Source organism: Erinaceus europaeus, chromosome 5, assembly GCF_950295315.1.
Source record: "Erinaceus europaeus chromosome 5, mEriEur2.1, whole genome shotgun sequence".
Taxonomy (NCBI): Eukaryota; Metazoa; Chordata; class Mammalia; order Eulipotyphla; family Erinaceidae; genus Erinaceus; species Erinaceus europaeus.
Window position 1 is genome coordinate 69123791 of NC_080166.1, and position 17615 is coordinate 69141405.

The window sequence follows — 17615 nt, forward strand, 5'->3', positions numbered from 1 at the left end:
TTTAATTTTTTTAAATTTATTTATTTATTTATTCCCTTTTGTTGCCCTTGTTGTTTTATTGTTGTAGTTATTATTATTGCTATTGTTGTCGTCATTGTTCGACAGGACAAAGAGAAATGAAGAGAGGAGGGGAAGACAGAGAGGGGATGAGAAAGATTGACATCTGCAGACCTGCTTCACCGCCTGTGAAGTGACTCCCCTGCAGGTGGGGAGCTCGAACCAGGATCTTTTTGAGGATCTTTGCGCTATGCGCCACCTTCGCTTAACCCGCTGTGCTACTGCCCGACTCCCAGCTTTGTATTTGTTAAAGTAATTCTGATTACTGGCAACTCTAGAAAATAAATTGTAGGGGCCAGGTGGTGTTGTACCTGACTGATCACACATGTTACAATGAGCAAGGACCCGGTTTCAAGACCCCCATCCCCATCTGCAGAGGGAAAACATTTTGCTAGTGGTGAAGCAGTATTACAGGTGTCACTCTGTCTCTCTTCCTCCTATCTCTCCTTCCCTCTTGATTTCTGGCTGTCTCTCTCTAATAAATAAATAAAGATAATTAATTTTTAAAAAAGCAAATCGATTACAATGAATAAAGCTCTCTCCTTTTTTCAACTTAATGGTGTATTTTATGATCTTAAGAGGTAGAGATATGTAACAGTGTGTGTGACAGACACATATTTCAGTCTGATATATACTTATCCTATCCTCATCCTTTCTCCCCAACTCCTTTAATTTCATATTCATACTATTAGAATTTACTTCCTTCTGCAGAGGTAAAATAAAAAGTCTTAATAGTTAGCATTTCAGCCTACATTTCAACTAGGTATAGTCAAGTCATCTGATCTTGAAGGAATCGTGTTAAATGAGTCAGAAAGAGAAGGATGAATATGGAATGACCTCACTCATAGGAAGAAGTTGAAAAACAAGAACAGAAGGAAAAACACAAAACAGAACTTGGACAACTTGGAGTTGGTGTATTGCACAAAAGTATGTGGGGGAAGGCTCAGATCTGGGAACATTATGGGAGAGGAGGGACTAGTGAGGGTTGAATTGTTTTGTGGAAAACTGAGAAATGTTATACATATACAAATCATTGTGTTTTACTGTCCACTGCAAACCATTAATCCCCCAATAAAGAAATTTAAGGGCAGTGCATAGATATCATAACGGTTATGCAAACAGACACTCATGCATGAGGCTCCAAAGTCCCAGGTTCAATCCCCCGCACCACCATAAACCAGAGCTGAACAGTGCTCTGGTAAAAAAAAAAAAAAAAAGAAATTAAAAAAAATAAAAATAAAATTCAGATAGACTACCCTAGTTATCAAGTTACTTTCCCCTTCATACTACAATAAAATGGGGTTGTTGAGAAGAATGTACCCTTTTTTTTAGACTTTAAAAATCTATTTTGGAAAGAACCTGGTAGTGGGGTCACCTGATTGAGCAAACATGTAACTATGCACAAGGACCCAGTTATCTATAAAATTGAGATTATCTGCCTGGTTCTTCACATTTTTGGCTTTTCGACTTCCCTGAGCCTTTCTTCTTTTTAACAGTTTTTAAATTTTATTATTTTTGACTACTTGATAAAAACAGCCAGATATCAAGAGAGATGGAGGGAAGAGAGGAAGAGAGACAGAGAGACACCTGCAAACCTGCTTAACCATTTATGAACCTTTCCCCCTACAGGTGAAGACTGAGGGCTTGAACCTGGGTTCTTATGCATTATAACATGTACACCAAACCAGGTGTGCCACCACCTAGATGCTCCCCCCCCACACACACACACACATCAGGCCTATCTTCTAAATAAACTTGAGAAATCTGTTCACACAATCATTACATTATGTAAAAAAAAATTCTGTGGTGGGAGTCCGGCGGTAGTGCAACGGGTTAAGTGTACGTGGCACAAAGCACAAGGACCGGCATAACGATCCCGGTTGGAGACCCCAGCTTCCTACCTGCAGGGGAGTCCTTTTGGTGAAGCAGGTCTGCAGGTGTCTATCTTTCTCTCCCCCTCTCTGTCTTACCCTCCTCTCTCCATTTCTCTGTCCTAATGGTGACGACATCAATAACAACAACGATGATAACTACAACAATACAAAACAACAAAGGCAACAAAAGGGAATAAATAAATAAATAAATAAATAAATATTTTTAAAAGCCTGTGGTATTTTTTTCTCTCTCTCTTCAACCTGGTTTATTGAACAAGAATTCAAAGGCATCTTTCACAAAAAATGCTTTCACGCTCCACTTCTAGATTCAACTTGCACATTTTCTCCAGCCTGGAGAAGAATGCGATTTTTTATAAACTTTCATTTATGTTTTCAAAAGTCTACTACCTATGCCACATGAGAAATTTTGTGAATTATGCTTAAATAGTAATATATCAGAAATACAAATGAGTACAAATGTGGAACCCATAAGCAAAAGCATATATGTTGACTATTTCAGTTTTTTATCACTAAAATTTATTGCCTAAAATGAAAGAGTAAATATTCTTCCACAATTCAAACAGCCACAGAATCTCTAGTTTATGAACAACATACATAATCATACTATAATACATTAAATCATGGTGCTTATGCATAAGCAAAACTAAACACCTTGGGAATATATGTTTAAATGTTTAAAATACTATGGACTGATGACTGTCTTGTTCTCAGAATTTAAAAAAAAGTCTATTCTTAAGCATATCCCGCCAACTTTACTAATGCTCAACTAATGTGTGTTCTAGACCTCACTACACAAAAACATTCAATATATAAACACTTAATAAAATATGCTTCCTTATGCCTCTTCCATCTCTTCCATCTATAACTCCTCACATAAGATAGTCGATATTTAGTGAGTCAGACAAGCTTCTGGTTTTTATTGTTTTAATTATGTAATGCTACATCACTATACATTTTTCTTAGAGTTAAAGATTCATTAAGTATTTTTTCTTTGTATTTATTGCCTAGAATTTTCTACTAGTAGTTTGATATTTTGTTTTCCTTGAGAAACAAAATTCCATGGCAGAAAAACCATTAAACTTCCAGATACATTCCTCTACTAAAATGCTTGAAAAATCTTTGGACAGTCCTATAGATAGCTACAGTTTATCGTTTCTGAATGCAACCTTTAAAAAAAAAATATTGAGGGCTGAAGGGCGGTACACCATAGAGCACTCATGTCATCATCCACAAGGGCCTGAGCTCAGTCCCCTTTTGCAGGATTTTCTGTTGGTTTCCATTGCTGGGGCTCACACTGGGTGACTCTCAGCAAGGAAGATAAACTACCAGTTCTCCCTTGCTAGCTCAAGGACTCAACTATATAGGCAAGAGACACCAGGGAGAATTGGAACACTCTCATTTATTTGGGGGTGGGCTTGGGTCTAAATAGGGATGCAGACAATGAACATTTTTCAAATACATCAGAAATTACAGGTTTCTTAAAGGTTAGCTTGCCCCTATGGCAGAGGGCTGTTATGACAAGAATTGATGCAGATACATAAAGGTCAAGATAACTAGTCTCCTGATGCAGGCATTTAATTACCCAAAGGCGTTTGAGAGGAGAATAGGGGTTAAACCAGTTAAGGTGAGTTAGAGAGAAGATAATCAGGGTTTGATACAAATTAAGGACATCAAAGGGAACTGTTAGGAGTGTGTGATAAGGTGTGTTCTCCTTTGTGATCAGAAGATGAGGTGAACTTTGAGTAAATGAACCTTAAGGCAGGCAGCCATGTGGCGTGCAGTTAGGGGAAAAACTGTGAGATCTCTGTGGGCTTGAGAGTCTAACAAGGCAAGCTTAGTCTAGAAGACTTTTTCCCTCTTGGCTCATTTCTATGATGAGAGAGGCTAATAAGCAGGGTGTCTTTCCAGACCTCCATCCAAGGATGGGAAAGCTCCCCTAAGCTCTACCAAGCTTTCACATAGTCCCACATTCCATTTTACACAGAATTTGTATATTTTATAAGAACTTTATCAGTTACCTGTGATTTATCTCCTGTTTCACCCTTGTGCACTATGTGAGCTTAATCCCAACTTAATTAGAACCACCAAATATACTCTATACTTGGGGTGTTGTTGTCCTTTCCTCCCACATAATTACCAGGCTTTCTCTCTCTGCTCAAATGTCACCTTCTCAGAGCAGTATCCCTGACTACCTAGTAAGTAAATCTTCCTCTATTATTTACACTATCAGAATTCACACTAACAGTTTTCTCCATAGCACTTACCATAACATCTTACTTAATATGCTCCCATGTTTATTATTTATTTTTTCTATTAATATCAAATCAGGAGAATCTGGACTCCTCAATGCCATATACTGAGTTTGGAACTTCTGTTTCATCCCAACAGTAAATAAGAAGCAGGCACAAGGGGCCAGGCAGTGACATATCTCATTGAGAGCACATGTTACCATGCACAAGGACCCAAGTTTGAGTCCTTGATTCCCAAATGCAGAGGGAAAAAGCTTCACTAGTGGTGAAGCAGGGCTGAACTTATCTATCTTTCTCCTTCTCTTTACTTCCTCTATTCTCTCAACCCTTCAACTTCTCTCTCTCCTATCACATAAATTTTTTTTTTTTTAAAAAAGCTTATTCAAGTCATAGATTTGTTGTGCTGGTGATAACTCTTGTGGAAAAAAAAAATGCTGAGCACAGTAAGAATCAACAAATCTTACTTAAGTATGAAGACAAATCTCAGGGAAAGCCAGTGTACTCACAATTAAAGTATAATAGGTGAAGATGAATTATCCTGGGGAAAAAAATCACAAAAAGTGTGATGCAATTAATGAATTCTGAGAGACTTGTGCAGATAAAACGGAGTTAAGAAAAAAAAATCCAAAGGAATTCAGTTATAAGAAAGTCACACTTTTTTTTTTTATCTATAGTATTTTGAACTGACTATTTAATCTTAACCTGCGTATCTCAAGAGTAAGGGAAAGCAAAATAAAACAGCAACAACAGCAACACTTGCTTTTGGTAGGGGAAAATGATTCACTTTGAAATAAAATATGGCATTCTGTTCTTCATAAGATCTGTTCTCCAAAGAAATTAAGCAGAGCCTGAGTCAATTGGGACAAGAAAATAACCCAATATCAGGCACCTCAAATCTTCCACTGGGAATAAAGTGATAGATCTCTAACCTATTCCAGATATCCCATGCCACCAAAGGCAAGAGGAAAATAAATGCAAACTAAAAATGAAGGTAATTCAAAGATTCAGATTTCCAGTAAGATTGAGACATAATAGAAGTGTACCACTTTTTGTGTTATCATGTTCTATTTGCCCTGATGGCAAGTTAGTAAGAATATGGGCTAAGAGTGGTAGGTGTTTGCGGTGTAGAAAAAGACTTCCATAAACACAAGCATTAGATCTTTGACAAGAAGCAAAGACAATGTAGAAGAACAACAAGATTTTCAACAAATACTCTCAAATAACTGGACATGTAGATAGCAACCACAAAACAGACCCTACACTGTTCACAAACAAACAGCAAAAAGGGTTACTCAAAATAGCTCATACACCTAAAATGAAAATGAAAAACTAAAACATTCCTGGAATATGACAAGAAAAAAAAAATGGGGGACTTGTGTCTGTAGATTATGTCTCATATGTAATTTGAGAGCCATGAGTCATGAAAGTAAAACATTAATGAGCTAAATTCTATTTATTTATTTTTTTCTGTTCTGTGACACTGTCAAGAGGAGAAAGTTCATGTACAAGAAGAACATTTGAAGTAAGATAAATTTATCAAAGGTCTATTATCTAACAGAAGAATGTGATTGGATTTTTAACTTTTGCTACTTTAATTATATGAAATATAGAAAATTGTAAAATAATGGATAGTTAAAAAATATGATTCAGTTGCCATGTGGAAGGACTTGGGTTAGAGTCCCCGTTTCCTATGAGCAGTGAAACAGGCCTGCTGGTGTTTCTTTTTTACTGTCCTCTTTATCCTTCTTCCTGTGCTGGGATAGCCGGAGGGTACTTCTTCCCGAGCTAATGCTCTCTGGGTTGGAGAGAACTCAACTGGAGCTGATCTAGGCTGCTGTGTGGGAGAGGGATCAGGAACTCGTTATGCACCAACTTCCGCAGGAGATACACTCTGGAACTCTCGGAGCCGGAAAGCAATTTCCAAGTGTCTTTAATCAGAAGAGCAGCTGTTTTTATACTCTCCAAGTAGGGTGGAAACAGGATGTGATATAGAGAGGGTGGAGAGAAAAGTGACTGGTGAAAATCAGAGTGTGACAAGGAGGGGGGTGAAACATGCGAGAATCCTATCACTGAACCACCAATGCCCTGGAGTGCTTTATGTAAAAGTGATTTATGTAAATAGACCAAAGCTTTGGATCAGTAAATCCCTATATAGGCATATGGTTAAGCAGAAGCCAGGGGGAGGTGGCATACTACCCAACACTCCTGTCATGTCAATTTCTCTCTGTCTTATTCAAGAAAAGAGAAAGTTAAAAAAAATGGTTATCGGGAGCAATGGATTTGGAGTGCTGGCACTGAACCTCAACAATAACCCTGGTAGCAAAGAAAAAAAAATGTGTTTCAAAAGCCCAGAATTTCCAAAATGATACTAAGAATAGGGAATAATGGAAGCACCTTATTTTGTCATATATATATATATATATATATATATATTTGGGAATAATAAAGGCACCTTATTTTAACATATATATATATAGGCTGTAATATTCAAAACTGTTTAGTACTGGAACAAAAATAGATATTCACCCACACCTATGGATATCTAATCTTTGATAAGGGGGCCCAAAGCATTAAATGGAAGAAGGAGGCTCTCTTCAATAAATGGTGATGGGAAAACTGGGTTGTAACATGTAGAACAATGAAATTGAACCACTTTATCTCGCCAGAAACAAAAATCAACTCCAAATGGATCAAAGACCTGGATGTTAGACCGGGAACAATCAAATACTCAAAGAAAACATTAGTAAAACACTTCCCCACCTACACCTCAAGGACATCTTTGATGAATCAAACCCAATTGCAAGGAAGACTAAAGCAGAAACAAACTAATGGGAATACATCAAACTGAAAAGCTTCTGCACATCCAAAGAAGCTATTAAACAAATAAAGAGACCACTCACAGAATGGGAGAAGATCTTCACATGCCAGACATCAGACAAGAAATATAGAAAGAGCTCAGGAAAAATAGCACCAAAAAAGCAAATGACCCCATTGAAAAATGGGCAGAGGATATGAACAGAACATTCACTCTAGAGGAGATCCAAAAGGCTAACAAACATATGAAAAATCGCTCCAGGTCACTGATTATCAGAGAAATGCAAATTAAGACAACACTGAGATACCACCTCACTCATGTAAGAATGCCATATATCAAAAGGACAGCAGCAACAAATGCTGGAGAGGCTGTGGGGACAGAGGAACCCTTTGCATTGCTGGTGGGGATGTTAATTGGTCCAGCCTCTGTGGAGAGCAGTCTGGAGAACTCTAACAAGGCTAGACATGGGCCTTCCATATGACCCAGTAATTCCTCTCCTGGGGTTATTCCCCAAGGACTCCATAACACCCAACAACAAAAGAGGTGTGTTATGGACCGACCAGTCAACGCCCATATTCAGCGGGGAAGCAATTACAGAAGCCAGACCTTCTACCTTCTGCAACCCTCAATGACCCTGGTTCCATGCTCCCAGAGGGATAGAGAATGGGAAAGCTATCAGGGGAGGGGGTGGGTTATGGAGATTGGGTGGTGGGAATTGTGTGGAGTTATACCCCTCCTACCTTATGGTTTTGTTAATTAATCCTTTCTTAAATAAAATAAAATAAAATAAAAGGTTAAATTCCTCAAGGGAATATTTGAAAAATAAAATAACAACAAAAAAAAAAGAGGTGTGTACGCCTATGTTCATAGCAGCACAATTCATAATAGATAAAACCTGGAAGCAACCCAGGTGCCCAACAACAGATGAGTGGCTGAGAAAGCTCTGGTATATATACACAATAGAATACTATACAAGTATCAAGAACAATGAACCCACCTTCTCTGACCCATCTTGGACAGAGCTAGAAGGAATTATGTTAAGTGAGCTAAATCAGAAAGATAAAGATGAGTATGGGATGATCCCACTCATCAACAGAAGTTGAGAAAGAAGATCTGAAAGGGAAACTAAAAGCAGGATCTGACTAAATTGAAAGTAGGGCACCAAAGTAAAAACCCTGTGGTGAGGGGTAGACATGCAGCTTCCTGGGCCCGTAGGGGGTGGGGGTGTGTGGGTGGAATGGATCACTGTCTTTTGGTGGTGGAAATGATGTTTATGTACACTCCTAGTAAAGTGTAGTCATATAAATCACTAGTTTAGTTAATATGAGAGTGGGGAAAATTAATTGTATGTCTCGAAGTTTTTAAAACACAGACTGAGTCTTTTTAATATATAGGCTGTGTATTTGATATGCAGACTCTCTCAAAAGCCTAGACCAAGTAGATCAGAAGCAACCAGTGGCACAGCTATTTACCAGATACTGGGTACTATACAGCACACCCTAACAAAAGGACTTTTCAAAGTTAATACACTTACCAAATAATGTGATGATAACATTAACTATCCATTGTCTTTTTGAACCCTAAGACAGCAGGAACCTCACATCTCCACTATAGAGCCTATATTTCCCCAAGTCCTGGAACCTTAGGATAGGGCCCACTTTCCCGCAAGCCTCTCCCAATCCATATCAAATAATATTGCATCATCCAATCACAACCTAATCAATGCAACGATTGCCACCTCAACATGCTTCAGCTCAGACTGTGACCAGAGACTACACGTGTGGAATGACAACCCTTCAGCTTCATTACTCAGGTGTGACCTTTCCTTTCATAGTATTCTCTAATTCCATCCCAGATGGATCACTTTCTAACAAAGTCCCAAAACCTAGGTATACACCAGGTTCTGTGAGAAAGAGCATATGTTCACACGTATCCATAAACTACTGCAAAATATACACCTAAAAGCAGTACACTAGAGTTTGCAGTGAGTACCCCCCCAATACTTCCTCTCCACTATTCCAAGCTTTGGGTCCATGATTGCTCAACAATTTGTTTGGCTTCAAATGTTAACTCTCTTTTCAGTCACCAGGTTCCAGATGCCATCAGGATGCCGGCCAGGCTTCCCTGGACTGAAGACCCCACCAATGTGTCCTGGAGCTCCGCTTCCCCAGAGACCCATCCTACTAGGGAAAGAGAGAGGCAGACTGGGAGTATGGACTGACCAGTCAACGTCCATGTTCAGTGGGGAAGCATTTACAGAAGCCAGACCTTCTACCTTCTGCAACCCACAAGGACTCTGGGTCCATGCTCCCAGAGGGATAGAGAATGGGAAAGCTATCAGGGGAGCTGATGGGATATGGAGATTGGGTGGTGGGAATTTTGTGGAGTTGTACCCCTTCTATCCTATGGTTTTGTTAATCTATCCTTTCTTAAATAAAAAATAAATTTAAAAAAATAGATATTTAGATCAGTGGACTAGATCTGAGATTCCAGAAGTAATCCTTGATACAAATGTAAAATTAATTTATAATAATGTAATTATGATTAATTATATATTTACATATATTAATTTGAAATAATATATATACCAAAGTTAATTTATAACAAAGACTTCACTAATTTATAATCCAAAGAAAAGTTTATAATTTTTAAAATTTATAATCCAAATAAAAAAATTACACTGCATGATGTCTGATCCAGGAATAATGTTTGGAACTAGATTCCTTTAGCAGTGGGGTAGGGGGGTGAGCAAAATATACCATTGCTATTACATCACATTGAATAACTTCTGCATGGCTAAAGATCCCTAGCACCAAATATAACAAAAGATATCCTGTCAAATGGAAGAAGATATGCCTTACAGCAGACAAGAACTTATATCCAAATATATATAAAGAAATTACAAAACTCAGCCAAAAACAAATAAACCTTTAAAAATAGAACAGAAAAGAATCTGCAACAAATAAAAATTCAAATGATCAACTGGCATATGAGAAAATGAAAAAAGTCATTGATTAACAGAGAAATGCAAATTAACAGTAAAATAGATATACAATAATAACATAACCCTTCACTCCTGTGAAGACTCTCTACATCAAAAAGAAAGCTGAAACAATGAATGCATATCAAGGCAAATGAACAATATTTGTTAGAATAGGCAGAATACTCACCCAAAATGTTTTCTCATAGGAAAGTTAGCATGAACTGACAAGTGAACCCAAAGTGAATCTTAATGCAAGCACAGACTTTGGCTGATAAGATATGGCCGTGTAGGCTAATTAGATGGAATACGTGTCCCATTTGTTGTGAGGGCATTGGTAATAGGTAAGGCTATGTCTGCATAGCTTTAGGTCATCTATGTAATTCTTTGTGCTCTCTGCTGCGGCTTTCTGAAAACTTAAATTGGCTTGAAAATATCAAGCTGACTTCAAAAGGTAAAAGAGAAACAAAAATGTGATTTCCGGGAAGTCACTTATGTATTCTTTAGTTTGCATTCCTGGAGCTTATAGCAGAATGTTGCATTTATTCAACTCTGTAACTATTTGTTGGAGAACTTTCCTTTTTATTTTTTTATTTTCTCTTTTTTTTTTTTTCATTGCTGCAACCTAGATTTCAGTAAAGCCAAAGAACTAATGAAAAATCTTAAAATGAATAATCTCTCAGTAACATCTTCATTGTATACCAAAAAGCACTTAATTATCACATGCTTTCCTCAGCCTGTTTACAATTGCATGATTACAGAAAGTTTAGGGTTTATGTGTGGGTTTGCTTGTTTTTCTGCTTACAGTGTGGGCATGAATATGTTTATATTATAAGAATAAAATATATTACTATTGTTTTACTAAAGGAAATAAATGCAAATATAATGCAGTACTTCAGTGATTTATAAATATATTGTCACTGTAATATGAAGATAAATGCACATGTTGCATAATGATTTGCCATAAAAACATTCTAAGAATAGCATCAAGTAAAAAAGAAGCTGATCTCTATAATGTCACATTATGCAGTATCAACAACACAAGAAAATTTAAAATAGCATATTATGTGGCTTGTTTTATTTATAAAATATTCAAAGACACTTGGTTTCTTTAGAATGCAAGTAATCACTCTAGTTTTCTAATGAGTGAAAATGGAACTGTCTCAACATCCTTAATACTAAGTAGTTTTCCAGTTTTCCAGATAAAAACCTTAAAATTTATTAATTTACCCCAGTCTCTGATTCAGCTTTATAAAGGTTGTCTCAATATCCTAAATAGTAAGTAGCTTTGCCAGTTTTCCAGATAAAACCTTAAAATGTATCAATTTACCCCAGTCTCTGATTCAAGCAAAGGGTTTCAGTGGATGATTATTGGGATAAATGCAATATAAGGAACAGTAATCTGAGTCCAAAATGTAGAAAAAGGGATGGGGGCATATCTACTTGAACACACATGTGACCATACACAAGGAAGTAGATCAAACTCCTGGCCCACACTTGCAGAGGTAAGCTTCACTAAAAGCAGGTGTCTCCACAGGCTGGGAGTATGGATCGATCTGTCAACACCCAGGTTCAGCAGGAAAGCAATTACAGAAGCAAGACCTTCCACCCTCTGCACCCCATGGTGACCCTGGTCCCATACTCCCATGGGGTTAAAGAATAGGAAAGCTATCAGGGGAGGGGATGGGATATGGAGCTCTGGTATTGGGAATTGTACCCCTCTTATCCTATGGTCCTGTCAGTGTTTCCATTTTATAAATAAATATATATTTTTTAAAAGTAGGTGTCTCTCTCTCTCCTACTCTATCTCTATCTCGCCCATCCCTCTCAATTTCTCTTTGTCTCTAATCCAAAATAAATAAACAATGTTAAATAAATAGAATATGGTGTATGTGACATTGAAAAGGAAAATATTTTTCAGAAAGAGTCAACTAGCAAAGATCCAAATATGTATTGTCGATAAAAGTACATAAAATGATTTTTCATTAAAATAGCAATGAATATTTGATGAAGAAAAAAACCCAGAAAGCTATGAGAAAATTTATCCTCACCCAATTAAAATTATTTTCATAACTGAATAAATAATCCTTATATCTATGGATGACAAAATGAGGAAAAATAATCAACCATAATGCACACATAGGTTTTTATTTAGTTTTTACTATTTAATATACTATGAATATTCTATCATGCCAATTACATAAGTATGCCAGAGTTCACTACTATGTAAACTCTATCTTTCTGAATTTAAGACTGAGAGTAATAGCTGACCTGGTAAAGCACACACCTAATAATAGTAATAGCTCACCTGGTAAAGCACACACATTACCATACACAAGGAACCCTGGTTCACTCCCCCTGCAAGGGGAAAGCTTCACAGGTAGTGAAACAGTGCTGTGGGTGTCTCTCTGTCTCATTCTCTCTTTAGTTTCCATCCTTTTTAATTTCTGTCTTATCAAGTTAAATAAATAAAGATTAAGAAAATAAATTTCCACTGTAAAAAGAGTGATAGAGAGCTAGAGAGTGAGAGTAAATGGAAGATGAAGACATCACACCGCAGTACCTGTTTTGTTCATCATTTAAACTTGCTTAAACTGTGCTCAGGGTTGGTAAATGCACTCTACCAATAAACAGTTATGTAGCCCCATTTTTTTTCTATCTATACATATTTGGCCTGATTCTTTTTCAGACAATAAAAGAGAGACACAGGTGGGAAGAGACTTTGCAGTGCAATGCTTCTTCCCCCAATTTCATGAGTGCTGGGGACTCACAAGTAGCTAAGCAAGAACCCTCCCAGATAAACTGTCTTGCCAGCCCCACTTTTTCATGTTTTTGCTAAAATTGTTTTTTCTTATATTTTTTAAAATATTTATTTATTCCCTTTTGTTACTCTTTTTGTTTTATTGTTGTAGTTACTATTGTTGTTGCTGATGTCGTCGTTGTTGGATAGGACAGAGAGAAATGGAGAGAGGAGGGGAAGACAGAGGGGGGAGAGAAAGACACCTGCAGACCTGCTTCAACGCTTGTGAAGCGACTTCCCTGAAGGTGGGGAGCCGGGGGCTCCAACGAGGATCCTTAAGCCCTGCCCTTGCACTTTGCACCATGTGCACTTAACCCACTGCGCTACCACTTGACTCCCTTTTTTTTTTTAACTTTATTATTTTTATTTATTTCCTTTTGTTGCCCTTGTTTCATTGTTGTGGTTATTAATGTTGTTGTTATTGATGTCGTCGTTGTTGGATAGTACTTGTGCTTAAACTGCTGTGCTACCGCCCAACTCCCTTTTTTTCTTTTATACTCCTCCATGCTATAATTGTTACTACAATCATATGGGAACATAGAAATCGGGAGATGCAGTGCTTATATTTGATCTCAGTACTTAGCATTTTCATTTTAACATACTTTATTATCACATTTAACATCTTTCACTATTAAGACTGGTAGTTTCTTGCCCCAAGTCATCACATTTGTACATTGAATCTCTCACAAGTGCAATCAATCATATTCAGTGAAGACCACTACAATCATTTTAAATTTTTTAAATTGGGTGGTCCAGGAGGTGGCTCAGTGGGTATAGCAATTGGACTCTCAAGCATGAGGTCCTCAGTTCAATCCCTGGCAGCATATGTATCAGAGTAATGTCTGGTTCTTTCTCTCTCTCTCTCTCTCTCTCTCTCTCCCCCCTCTTACCCTCTTATGAAAAAAATAAATAAAAATATTTAAAAAGACTAATAAATTGTAAATACCATGACCGATTTCACGTTTTTTCCATCTGATATAATGGCTGAAATAAGAGGTAACATTTTCTATTTTTGCTGGCATATCTTTACTGTACTTTCCTGTCCATCACATTCTATTTCTCTGTTCTTGAACATGCCATTGAGAGTAAAGAAAATCTCAGTCTTAGTAATGAAATACTTAAACTTTCTGTGGGAAACACTTTAATAATCACGTAGATAGCTAAAGTGAATGGAGTTAAATTCATGCATTCCTGACTTCATTAGAATAGCAATGGTCCATCAGGTGATGGTGAATATTAAAAAGAAGAAGCAGAAGAAGCAGAAGCAGAAGAAGGAGAAGCAGAAGAAGGAGGAGGAGGAGGAGGAGAAAGAGGAGGAGGAGGAGGAGGAAGAGGAGGAGGAGGAGAAGAGGAGGAGGAGTAGTAATGGCCTTTAGAAATAAACTACTTTCAATTAAAACCAAACAAAATGACTTAAACGTACAGTTTCCAGCCTATCTAGACAATGTGAAGTTTTCTCTGTATCAGTGGCTGTACAGCTTGTTTTATTTGTTTATTTTTAATCTATAAACATGACCTTTTTCTCCTTGTTGTTACCTTATTAGTTTACTTGTGAAGCCTGCAATAAAAGGCTGAAGGTGAACTTGACACAGGTGACCAGAGGATTATAGCACTCAGTATGAACTGACAGACGAGTAGGAAGAGAGAAGAAACCTGTGAAAACGGAGACCTGATAAAGCTTATTATCTGTCTCTGGACTTCTTAGTTCTGGATGGATATATATATATATATAATTTCCTTGAGCCACATTTGTCCGCTATCTGCTTCTTACAGCAGAAAACAATCCTTAACTGACATTTTCTCTCCTGATAAGCACACTGTGCTTTTATAATTATGTTTCATTGATAAAAACAAACAAAACTCCCATACACTATATTTTCCTCCTAATATACTTTTTGTTTTGTCTTACTGAGATTCAAGTTGAACCCACAGTTAATTATTTGTTGCAACTTTCTTAGAAATTGCATTTAATGCTCATTTTTCCGTCATTTTAGAATATGAGAACTTCTGATGTATGTCACATTATTTCATAAGGATAATGTATCAAATAAAGTTATAAAATATTTTACTTTGAATTGGCTACAGTTTTGAATACTAGGTATTGTATTTCAACAAGTATCCTTGTAAAACTAATTCTGTGTGCTTTCTAATTTTTCACAATCAGTATATTTTACTTAGAAAATTTCTAGTAGTATTATACTAGGCTTCTAATACTTACTAGCAAATAATTTCCCAGGAAGTCTCAAGTAATACTTTCTATAATGTGGACTGAAGTCTTAGTATAAGAAGATGTGAATTCTTCCTAAATTGAATTTTAATATCAGTGCTCTCTTAGTCAAAAACAATTAGGACTAATTTTTTAGATATTCACAAGGTGATTTCAAAATTTATTTTAAAATAAAGGAAGAAAGAATGTTCAAGGTGATTTAGAGAACTAAACAAAAATATGAAGGCTTCAAGATTCATTATAATAATGTAGTAACCAAATAGTGTGGTCTTTTCCAAAAGGCAGACAAATGGAGAACAGCAGAGGGCATGAAAATAAATCTATCTACACATGATGATGTTAATTTTGAGGATTCTAAGTCTATTAAAAAACAAAAGTCTTTCACCAAACGGTGCTAATAATATGATATATTAAAACAGAGAGAGAAGACAAAAAAAGGCTTTTTTGCCACTAGGGTTCTACATAGATATGTAATGGTCTTTCATTATATATTAAACTATATAAAGCATTTCAATATTCTCTTTACATCCTTCCCATCAAGGGGACCACTGGCACAGCAAACTTTGAAAAATACTAACTATGACTAGTTTGCCTCATCATCATATATTTGAATTACATGCATATGTTGATATATTTTAGAAAAATTTTACGCTTATTTATGATTATCTGGTTCACCAAATCCTTGTCTTTAAATACTTTTTTTTTTCTTTCTAGAGAAAGGTCTAATAAAACTCTGAAATTCCTTCTCATTTGAGACTATTCTCTAGCATTTGTGTCCTAGTTTTAAGAGCATCCCTCTCTCATGCCTCACTCACATTCTTAGTCTCCAGTGCTCAAAGGATTTAATGGAACTACTCCAATGTTTTTGATGTAAATTTGTAATGTTTTTGATGTAAGTTTTCAAATAGGAAAATATTTTACCATGTTGAAAAAGAAAAGAAGTCATAGTTTCAGAGTTCATCAAATTTCTCCTATAAAAAAATATTCCCAGGGCTGGGTGGTGGCGCACCTGGTTGAGCTCATATGTTGCAATGTGCAAGGACCCAGGTTCAAGCCCCCAGTCCCCACCTGCAGGGAAAAGGCTTTGCGAGTGGTAAAGCAGGGTTTCATGTGTCTTTCAGTATTGGTATGCTTCTAATTCTGCTTCTGGGATCCCTTCTGTTACATTGCTTGACGTTGTGGTCTATTTACATGGTCACTCTGTTACATTGGTTTGGTCTCACTCCCCTTGCCTCCGGGAGATTTTGGTTTAGTCCTTGCCTTTTCACAAGCTTCTTGCTTCTCCCCACCCCCTAACCTACATACTTCCTTGGTTCCTGACTCTTCCCCCAGAGGAGAGAGATGGAGGACAGAATTGGATTGTGATTAGATTAGATTAGTTTTTTGAACTGTTCGCTCATGAATAAAGAAATACTGCTTTTCTGCTCAGCCTTGTGTCCCTGGTCATCTGTCTCCCGCTGCGAAGCTAGCCCGGCATACTGGCTCCGTGAACTCTGACTGACATTTCAGTCTCTTTCCCTGTCTGCCTCTCCCTTCCTCTCGATTTCTGACTGTCTCTACCCAATAAATAAATAAATAAATAAATAAATAAATAAATAAATCTCGAAGGTGCCATAGGCTAACTATGCTTATTTTCATGCTAGTGGTGAAAATGATATGAACTATCCATCAGTTGAAATGTTCACATTTTACTTCTATCCCATGAATGATTAAATATATTCATTAATACATTAAAATGTTTGTATTCCTACCAATTTTTCTGATAGAACTAGGTGTCTTACAATTTTTATAAAATGTTGGAAATAATTTATTAACATTGGTATCTATAAATGTTGCTATGGTATTTAAGCCTATTACTTTTACTTTTAATGCAGATTAACAGATATAAATATGAAGCTAACAAAAAATTGATATACCATTCATTTGTAAACTACAGAAATATAAACCCAGTTGTATAAGACTTAGAAAATACTGTTTATAGCTTTTTGTTAATTATCTTCAATGTTTTGGTTATTTCTCTTTAATGCACTTTCTAACATTTATAAAGCTCAAATATATGGATGAAATTAAATTTTCAAATATTTATATTACAGTTCATAATTTAAATTTCATAATTCACATTTTAAGCATTAAATTAAAAAAAGACAGCATGAAGCACAAGCCAACAATCAAAAATAAGATTCTACTTCTCTGATGTTGACTATTTCTTTTTTTTTAATTCATTCCCTTTTGTTGCCCTTGTTTTTTTATTGTTGTAGTTATTATTGTTGTTATTGATGCCGTTGTTGTTGGATAGGATAGAGAGAGGAGGATAAGACAGAGAGGGGAGATAAAAATAGACACCTGCAGACCTGCTTCACTGCTTGAAAAGCAACTCCCCTGCAGGTGGGGAGCCCGGGCTCCAACCCTTAAGCTGGTCCTTGCACTTCACACCACATGCGCTTAACCCGCTGAGCTACCTCCGGATTCCCAATGTTGACTATGTCCAAGCAGGGAAAATGATGCAAAACCATTTCAGTGAGTGAAAAATCTAACAGATTTGCATATTAGCTACCCAAAATAACTTACTTTATCGATTTATTTATAATTAAT